Source organism: Aegilops tauschii, chromosome 5 (assembly GCF_002575655.3).
Source record: "Aegilops tauschii subsp. strangulata cultivar AL8/78 chromosome 5, Aet v6.0, whole genome shotgun sequence".
In the NCBI taxonomy this organism is placed as follows: Eukaryota; Viridiplantae; Streptophyta; class Magnoliopsida; order Poales; family Poaceae; genus Aegilops; species Aegilops tauschii.
Window position 1 is genome coordinate 201,477,750 of NC_053039.3, and position 9,591 is coordinate 201,487,340.

Below are 9,591 nucleotides of genomic sequence, written 5' to 3' on the forward strand. Positions count from 1 at the left end.
TACTAGAATTGTCAAACCTGATAAAACAGATAATCATAGACCCGTTGTTGGCATGCCCGTTGTCTCAGTTAAAATAGGAGATAACTGTTCTCATGGTTTATGCGACATAGGTGCTAGCGTGAGTGCTATTCCTTTTACCTTATATCAAGAAATTATGAATGACATAGCACCCGTAGGAATAGAAGAAATAGATGTTACTATTAAACTTGCTAATAGAGATACTATTTCACCAATTGGGATTGTTAGAGATGTTAAAGTCTTGTGTGGAAAAATAAAATACCCTACTAATTTTCTTGTTCTTGGTTCCCCACAAGATGACTTCTGTCCCATTATCTTTGGTAGACCTTTCTTGAACACCGTTAATGCTAAAATAGATTGTAAGAAACAAACTGTCGGTGTCAGCTTTGGTGATGAGTCTCATGAGTTTCATTTTTCTAGTTTAGTAGAAAACCTCATAAAAAAGAATTGCCTAGTAAGGATGAAGTAATTGGTCTTGCTTCGATTGTTGTGCCTCCTACTGATCCTTTAGAACAATATCTGCTAGACCATGAAAATGATTTACATATGCATGGAAGAAATGAAATAGAAGAGATTTTCTTTGAACAACGTCCTCTGCTTAAACACAATTTGCCTATTGAAACTTTGTGAGGTCCTCCTCCACCTAAAGGTGATCCTGTGTTCGCATTAAGACAATTGCCAGACACCTTGAAATATGCTTATCTTGATGAAAAGAAGATATATCCTGTTATTATTAGTGCTAACCTTTCAGAACATGAAGAAGAAAGACTATTGAAAGTTCTAAGGAAGCACCGGGCTGCTATTGGATATACTCTTGATGATTTAAAGGGCATTAGTCCCACTCTATGTCAGCACAAAATTAATATGGAACCTGATGCTAAACCCGTTGTTGATCACCAACGTCGGTTAAATCTGAAGATGAAGGAAGTGGTAAGAACGGAAATATTAAAACTTCTGGAAGAAGGTATAATCTATCCTATAGCTGATAGTAGATGTGTATGTCCTGTTCATTGTGTCCCTAAGAAGGGAGGTATTACTGTTGTTCCTAATGATAATAATGAACTTATTCCACAAATAATTGTTACAGGCTATAGAATGGTAATTGATTTTAGAAAATTAAACAAAGCAACTAGAAAAGATCATTACCCTTTGCCTTTTATTGATCAAATGCTAGAAAGATTGTCAAAGCACACACATGTTTGCTTCCTTGATGGATACTCTGGTTTTTCACAAATACATGTTTCTCAACCTGATCAAGAAAAGACCACTTTCACTTGTCCCTTTGAAACTTATGCTTATAGACGTCTGCCTTTCGGTTTATGCAATGCACCTGCTACCTTTCAAAGATGTATGACTGCTACATTCTTTGACTTTTGTGATAAGGTTGTTGAGGTTTTCATGGATGACTTTTCCATTTATGGGAACTCTTTTGATGATTGTTTAAGCAATCTTGATCGAGTTTTGCTGAGATGCGAGCAAACAAATCTTGTCTTGAATTGCGAGAAGTGCCACTTTATGGTTAATGAAGGTATGGGCCATAAAATTTCTGAAAGAGGTATTGAAGTGGACAAAGCTAAGGTTGATGCAATTGAGGAAATGCCATGTCCTAAAGATATCAAAGGTATTCGTAGTTTCTTAGGTCGTGCCGGTTTCTATAGGAGATTTATCAAAGACCTTTCTAAAATTTCTAGGCCCCTCACAAACTTTTGCAAAAGGATGTTCCTTTTGTTTTATATGATGATTGTTTAGAAGCCTTTGAAACACTCAAGAAAGCCTTAATTTCTACACCTATTGTTCAACCGCCTGACTGGATCTTGCCTTTTGAAATTATGTGTGAAGCTAGTGACTATGCTAATCATGTTGTTCTAGGACAAAGAGTTGATAAGAAACTGAATGTTATTCATTATGCTAGTAATAAACAATGCTCAATGAAATTATGCTCCTACTGAAAAAGAATACCTAGCAGTGGTGTTTGCTTGTGATAAATTTAGATCTTACATTGTTGATTCGAAAGTAATTGTTCACACCGATCATGCTGCTATAAAATATCTTATGGAAAAGAAAGATGCTAAACCTAGACTTATTCGATGGGTTCTCTTGCTACAAGAATTTGATTTACATATCACTGATAGAAAAGGAGCTGAGAACCCCATAGCTGTTAACTTGTCTAGGCTTGAAAATGTTCTTGATGACCCACTATCTATTGATGATAGTTTTCCTGATGAGCAGTTCGCTGCAATAAATGTTTCTCATAACACTCCTCGGTATGCTGACTATGCTAATTACATTGTTGCTAAATATTTACCACCTAGCTTCACATACCAACAAAAGAAAAAAATATTTTATGATTTAAGACACTACTTTTGGGATGACTCACAACTTTATAAAGAAGGAGTAGATGGTATTGTTAGACGTTGTGTACCTGAGCATGAACAGGGACAAATCCTACGGAAATGTCACTCCGAAGCTTATGGAGGACATCATGCTGGAGACGGAACTGCTCACAAGGCATTGCAGTCTGGATGTTATTGACCTATGGATTATTCACTTCCAGTTGAACCATTTGATGTTTGGGGATTTGATTACATGGGACCTTTTCCTTCCTCTAATGGGTATACACATATTTTGGTTGATGTTGATTATGTAACTAAGTGGGTAGAAGCTATTCCAACCAGTATTGCTAATCACAACACCTCTATTAAATTCGCACGGAAGTTATTTTCCCAAGGTTTGGAGTCCCTAGATATTTAATGACTGATGGTGGTTCACACTTTATTCATGGCGCTTTCTGTAAAATGCTTGCCAAGTATGACATTAACCATAGAATTGCATAACCCTATCATCCTCAGTCTAGTGGTCAATTTGAACTTAGCAATAGAGAAATAAAATTAATTTTGCAAAAGACTTTCAATAGGTCCCGGAAGAATTGGTCTAAGAAATTAGATGATGCACTTTGGGCTTATAGAACATCATATAAAACTCCTATGGGTATGTCTCCTTATAAAATGGTTTATGGAAAGGCTTGTCATTTACCTCTTGAGTAAGAACATAAAGCATATTAGGCAATCAAAGAACTCAACTATGATTTCAAACTTGCCGGTGACAAGAGGTTATTTGATATTAGCTCAGTAGATGAATGGAGAACCCAAGCTTATGAAAATGCCAGGTTATTTAAAGAAAAAGTAAAAAGATGGCATGATAAAAGAATCCAAAAGCGTGAGTTTAAAGTTGGAGAATATGTTCTTTTGTACAACTCTCGTTTCAGATTATTTGCAGGAATATTCCTCTCCAAATGGGAAGGACCCTATGTTATCGAGGAGGTTTACCGTCTGGAGTTATCAAAATAAATAATGCCGTAGGTACTAACCCGAAGGTTGTTAATGGGCAACGAATAAAACATTATATCTCAGGTACGCCCATTAATGTTGAAAGTAATATTATCCAAACTATGACACCGGAAGAACACATAATAGAGTCCTTCCGAAAGACTCCAGAATCGTGAAAAAGAGAAGGTACGTGATACGGCAAGTAATCGGACTCCGAAAAATCCGCAAAAATATTTTTGTCAGTTTTGGAATATTTAGGAAATTAGGAAAATAAGAAACTACCAGGAAAGTGACCCTGGTGAGCACAAGACACCTGGCCGCGCCCAGGTGGGTTGTGCCCACCTCGGGTACCTTCTGGACTCCGATTTTCTCCCGTTTGCTTGTTTCACAAGATAAAAAATCTTTATATACACCCCGAACCTATTGACCACCCTATCGCGAAGAAATCTTCTGTTTTCTTTTGTTGCTGTTTTCCAGATAGATATGAAAATATGTCATCCCAAGACTCCAAGGGTCAGAGGTATGTTGCTGATTTTATCGCAAACCCCGAGTCTTATGGGGATGTGGAGCACTATAGACGGACTTCCGAAGAGGATGAAGATGAGTCAGTTCCTCCTCGTTTCAAAAATGAAAGTATGGAGGCAATATGCAAGAGGATAATAAAGCTCGAGATGGAGAACGATGAGTTGAGGATAGATAACTTTATCCTCCGGAGTAAGTTGGATGAGAAGAAGAACAAGGACAAACCCTCTACTTCATCATCTCCACCATCTTCTTCATCACCAAAAGAAAATTGAGTATCGGGTATGGGCACTCCCCTTGGCTTCCGCCAAGCTTGGGGGAGGTGCCCCAGTATCGTATCACCCCCACTATCTTTTGGGTTTACTTATTTTAGTTCGATCTTTTGCTTTAGATGAATAAAAGTTTAGTTTGATCCTTTCTTTTCGAGAGCTTGCTTAGTGATCTATCCTTGTAATCGTGTGCGTGATATATAAAGTTTAGTTTGAGTTTTTGCTTTCTTTACTTTCATGTTGCAATAAAAAGAAAGTAAATAAATGAAAAAAAATCATATGCTAATCTTATGGTAGGTGATGGCACCACATAAGGAAAAGAGTAAGTAGAAAATTTTATTAGAGATTGACAAACATAGCATTGGTCAATGATGCAATTCATGAAAGAATTAATAAGGGAAGAGAAGATTCACATATAAATATACTATCCTGGAAATCTTTTTTGATTGTGAGCCCCCATCAAAATATTATATGCCAAAATTGTTGACGTTGGACTAGGAAGACAACGTAATGATTTATGTTTGTTCATATTCACACAGAAGTTATATTGTCATAGATCCTCCAAAATGTGGTGCTTGCCCCCCAACTTTGCTAGCAAAAAATTCCGCACTAAGTGGAGATACTACTTGTGCATCCAAAGACCCTTAAACCCAAATCTTATTTTCAAGAGTCCACCATACCTACCCAAGGATTGAGCAAGATCCCTCAAGTAAGTTGTCATCGGTGCAATAAAGGCAATAAAAATTGCTTCTAAAACTGTGAGACCATTTAGTGTAAGAGAAAATTGAGCGTTGTATGAACTTGTGATGGTGAAGAATAAAAGCGACAGACTGCATAATAAAGGTTGCCATCACAAGGGGCAATACAACGTGACGTTCTTTTGCACTAAGGGGTTGAGCATACAAACAAATAAGTGCATGGCAACCTCTGCTTCCCTCTATGAAGGGCCTATCTTTTACTTTTATGTATTTACTTTTATGCAAGAGTCAAAGTTTTTCTCTCTATTCCTTTTTATTTTTCTCCTTTGGCCAGCATCATGTGGTGAGGAAAGATCTAGGCACATATGTCCAGTTGAATATGGGTAGCATGACTAATTATTGTTGACATCACCCTTGAGGTGAATACGTTGGGAGGCGAAACTGTAAGCCCCTATCTTTCTATGTGTCCGGTTGAAACGTTTTGCTCATGTGTATGCGGTGAGTGTTTGCAATCATAGAAGACTATATGATGGTTGAGTATGTGGACTTGCCTAAAGGCTCCGAAAAAATGATGGATTGTAGTTGCAAAGTTTACTGAGAACATAGTATGTTGGTTTCTAATAGAGTTTATGATTATACTTCGACAGTGTGATGAACTGTTACTTATTCAAGAGAAGTCTATGATAAAAGTTCTGTGATAAAAGTTTTATGTTTAGCTTTGTTGCTGTTATAATAATCTACATGATGCTTCTATGTCCGTATTTTGTTTTTATCGACACCTCTCTCTCTAAGCATGTGGGCATGTTTTTCGATTTCGGTATTCGCTTGAGGACAAGCGAGGTCTAAGCTTGGGGGAGTTGATACGTCCATCTTGCACCATGTTTTCCTACTGTTATTTATGGTGTTTTATACATAATAATGCTTTTTTGAGTAATTCTAATGCCTTTTCTCTCATAATTTGCAAAGTACACACAAAGAGGGAGAATTCCGGCAGCTGGAAATCTGGACCTGGAAATGCTATGCCAGGCTACCTATTCTGCACAACTCCAAACAAGCTCAAACTTTACGGAGAATTTTTATGGAATATATGAGGAATATTGGAGCCAATAAGTACCAGAGGGGGCCCACCAGGTGGGCAAAACCCACCTGGGCGCGCCAGGGAGCCCATGCGCGCCCTGGTGGGTTGTGCTCTCCTTGGCCCACCTCCGGTGCCCATCTTCTGGTATATAAGTCATTTTGACCTATAAGAAATAAGGAGAGGACTTTCGGGATGGAGCGCCACCGTCTCGAGGCGGAACTTGGGCAGGACCACTTTAGCTGTCCGGCAGAGCGATTCCGCGGGGGAACTTCCCTTCCGGAGGGGGAAATCATCGTCATCATCATCACCAACAACTCTCCCATCTTGGGGAGGGCAATCTCCAACAACATCTTCAACAACACCTTCTCCTCTCAAACCGTAGTTCATCTCTTGTGTTCAATCTTTGTACCAGAACTACAGATTGGTGCTTGTGGGTGACTAGTAGTGTTGATTACATCTTGTAGTTGATTACTCTATGGTTTATTTGGTGAAAGATTATATGTTCAGATCCAATATGCTATTTAATACCCCTCTGATTGACATGATTATCATTTGTGAGTAGTTACTTTTGTTTTGATGTCACGGGAGAAATCATGTTGCAAGTAATCATGTGAACTAGATTTGTATTTGATATTTTTATAGTATGTATGTTGTGATTCCCTTAGTGGTGTCATGTGAACGTCAACTACATGACACTTCACCATATTTGGGCCTAAGGGAATGCATTGTGGAGTAGTTATTAGATGATGGGTTGCGAGAGTGACAGAAGCTTAAACCCTAGTTTAATGATATGGTTAGAATTTATTCTTAATACTTTTCTCGTAGTTGCAGATGCTTGCAAGGGGGTTAATCATAAGTAGGAGGTTTGTTCAGGTAAGAACATCAGCTAAGCACCGGTCCACCCACATATCAAATTATCAAAGTAGCAAACACGAATCGAATCAACATGATGAAAGTGACTAGATGAAATTCCCGTGTACCCTCAAGAACACTTTGCTAACTATAAGAGACCGTTTTGGCATGTCCTTTTGTAACATCCCAAATTTTCAATTTGGTATGTTATACATAGATCATCTTTGCATATCATATTTTATTGCATTTTGGCAAATCCTCGATAAATCCTAAGCAACTCAAGGACCCTCGGAGAGAGTTGGGGATTTTCTCAAATTTTCATATTTGATTTTTCATCAAATAATAAGACGAGGATTTTTGGTTTTAATTATTTTTCTCTCCGGAAAAATATTTCATTAAACCAAATAACTGAGAGGAGAAAATATGACTTCTCCAAAACAATTGAAATACTGGAGGAAAAATGTTAAAATCATTTATTGGATTTTATTCGGATTTTATTTGCAATTTTAATTGCATTAAAAATATTGCATGTTTTCAAAAATTTATTTTGTGTTAAAAAAATGTTCACCCTATTCTAGATTTTCTAACTAGACGGGGAAAATTTGTTTTATCTTTTTTGGACTTTTATTTATTTTTCTACGAATGTTTTTCCGCGGAACGTATTTAAAAAAATGCGCATCGCCCGACTGGGCCGAGGCCCAGCCGAGCCGCCGGCCCGCTCGCGCCTTCTCCTCCCCGCGTAAGCGCGCCGCCGTGCCGTGTCCATGGCGGACACGGGAGCCGCACCCCGCCCGGCTTGCCCCTCCCCCAAGTCGCCGGACCCCCCCTTCTATATATACCCCCTGCCTCCTCCTCTCACTCCGCCGCCCGCACCCGCACTCGCCGCCGCCGGAGCCGGAGCTCGAGCCCGCGCCGCCGCTCGCCGAACCCCCCCGCCTCACCGCCGCTCGCACCCCCCCTCGAGCCCCCAAGCCCCGCCGCCCCCGCCGCCCCTCGCCGGAGTCGCCGGAGACCCGCCGGAGCCCGTCACCGAGGTAGCCGCACCTCGCCTCGTTTTACCGGTTTTGTTAAAAAAAAACGTTCGTTTTAAAAAAAACCCTAGATTGGTTTTTTCGGTTTTGTTATTTTGTGAGCGTTCACCGAACCGTTCGTTTTAACGAACGCGTTCGTCGGTTTTTCTCTGTTAACGAACGTCCGTTCTTTAACCGTTCTTCCGTTTTTCTTTTTCGTCGGATTTTTCCGCGATTATCTCAGATTCGATTTCTGATCGAATCTTTGTTTCTGTTTAACTTTTCGCTCGTTTATCGGAATCAGGCGATTCAAGCGCCTAGAGTTTCGTCTCGAAATTCTCTTTCCGTTTAACCTACTCAAACAAGTTTTTGCTACTATAAAATTTGACCTAGATCCAGATTAGTAAACGAAGCTTGTTTCTTTCGCCGTTTGACTTTCGTTGCTTCGTTCGAGTTGATTCTTTTTGCAAACCGGAGTTCTTAAGTTGACCTTTCTGGTTGGATCTTTCATTCGAGTTTTACCTGTGCATTAGATGAGTACTTATTGTTTGCTTGTTTGTTTGCGATAGAGTACCCGGAGTGTGCCGCTTGTTACTTCGAATCGCTAGGTTTCGCGGATCATCAGCAAGGCAAGTAACACTTTGATCATACTTTCCATACCCAGTTTTATTGCATTAGATCTTTTCCTCAAACAATTGCATGATTAGGATCTAATTAAATTGTGGGAACTGGGAAGTAGTTGAGGTAGTACCTATTACCTGTTCTTTTATCAAACCCTTGGGAGTTACTTCTACGTTGCTATTATTATTGCCATGCTATGCTCGTAGACGTGGATTGGGTTTGAGAGTTATTCATGACAGATGTGAGATTGTTAATAATGGTTTACCTAAGGTGGCAACTAAAACTCACATCTGGGTGGATTGAGGCACCTGGAGAATCCAGTGTTGTCTGTATGTATAAGGACCGCCACCCAGGCTCAAAGGGATCATCAGATTATTCATGCTAGAAACTTCCGTGTGCAGCCACAAGCTATTATGGGCTCTAGCATAGTTGAGTAGGTTGCATGATCTCTTGAAGAGGTGGGCTAGCAGATGTAGGGGAAAGTAGGTGTATCGGTCCACCTAGAGTAAAGAGTGATTGTTCCTGAAAGGCTGTGTCTCGGTCATCCGTTTCTCAAACATCATGCAGTGCGAGAATCCAGCGGAGGCGATCAAGTCTTGTGGGGAAAAGTGCGCAAACCTCTGCAGAGTGTACAAACTAATCATGGTTAGCCGTGTCCCCGGTTATGGACAATTTGAGTATTTAGTACCTGGATTATCATTTGAATCTCATCACCATGTTACTTTTAATTAATATTGTGGGTTATGATGACACTTAATTGGGATTGAGTTGGAGGTACCTTCTCAATGTTTAACAACCACCATGATAGTTAAATAAAATTTATTCCTTTGAAGTAGGGAAAAATTGGCTTTTCGCAAAATTGTAACCATAGAGCTTTCCACCAGCCATATATGCATGTAGTATAGAATTATTATTGTTTATTATTTTCTATGTGCTACTTTGCCAGCATATTCCATGTGCTGACCCGTTTTCGGGCTGCAACATTTCATGTTGCAGACTTTTCAGACGACGAGTAAGGTGCCTTAGGTCGTGGTCTTATACTCAGTGATGCCGCTGGAGTTGATGGACTCACTTACCTTCCAAGTCTTCCGTTGTTATCGTTTAGATGGCCTTAAGCCATATTTATCATACTTAATCTCTTTGGAGATATTCGATGTAATAAGTGTGTGATTGCTACTCTGTTATAAATCCTCCATT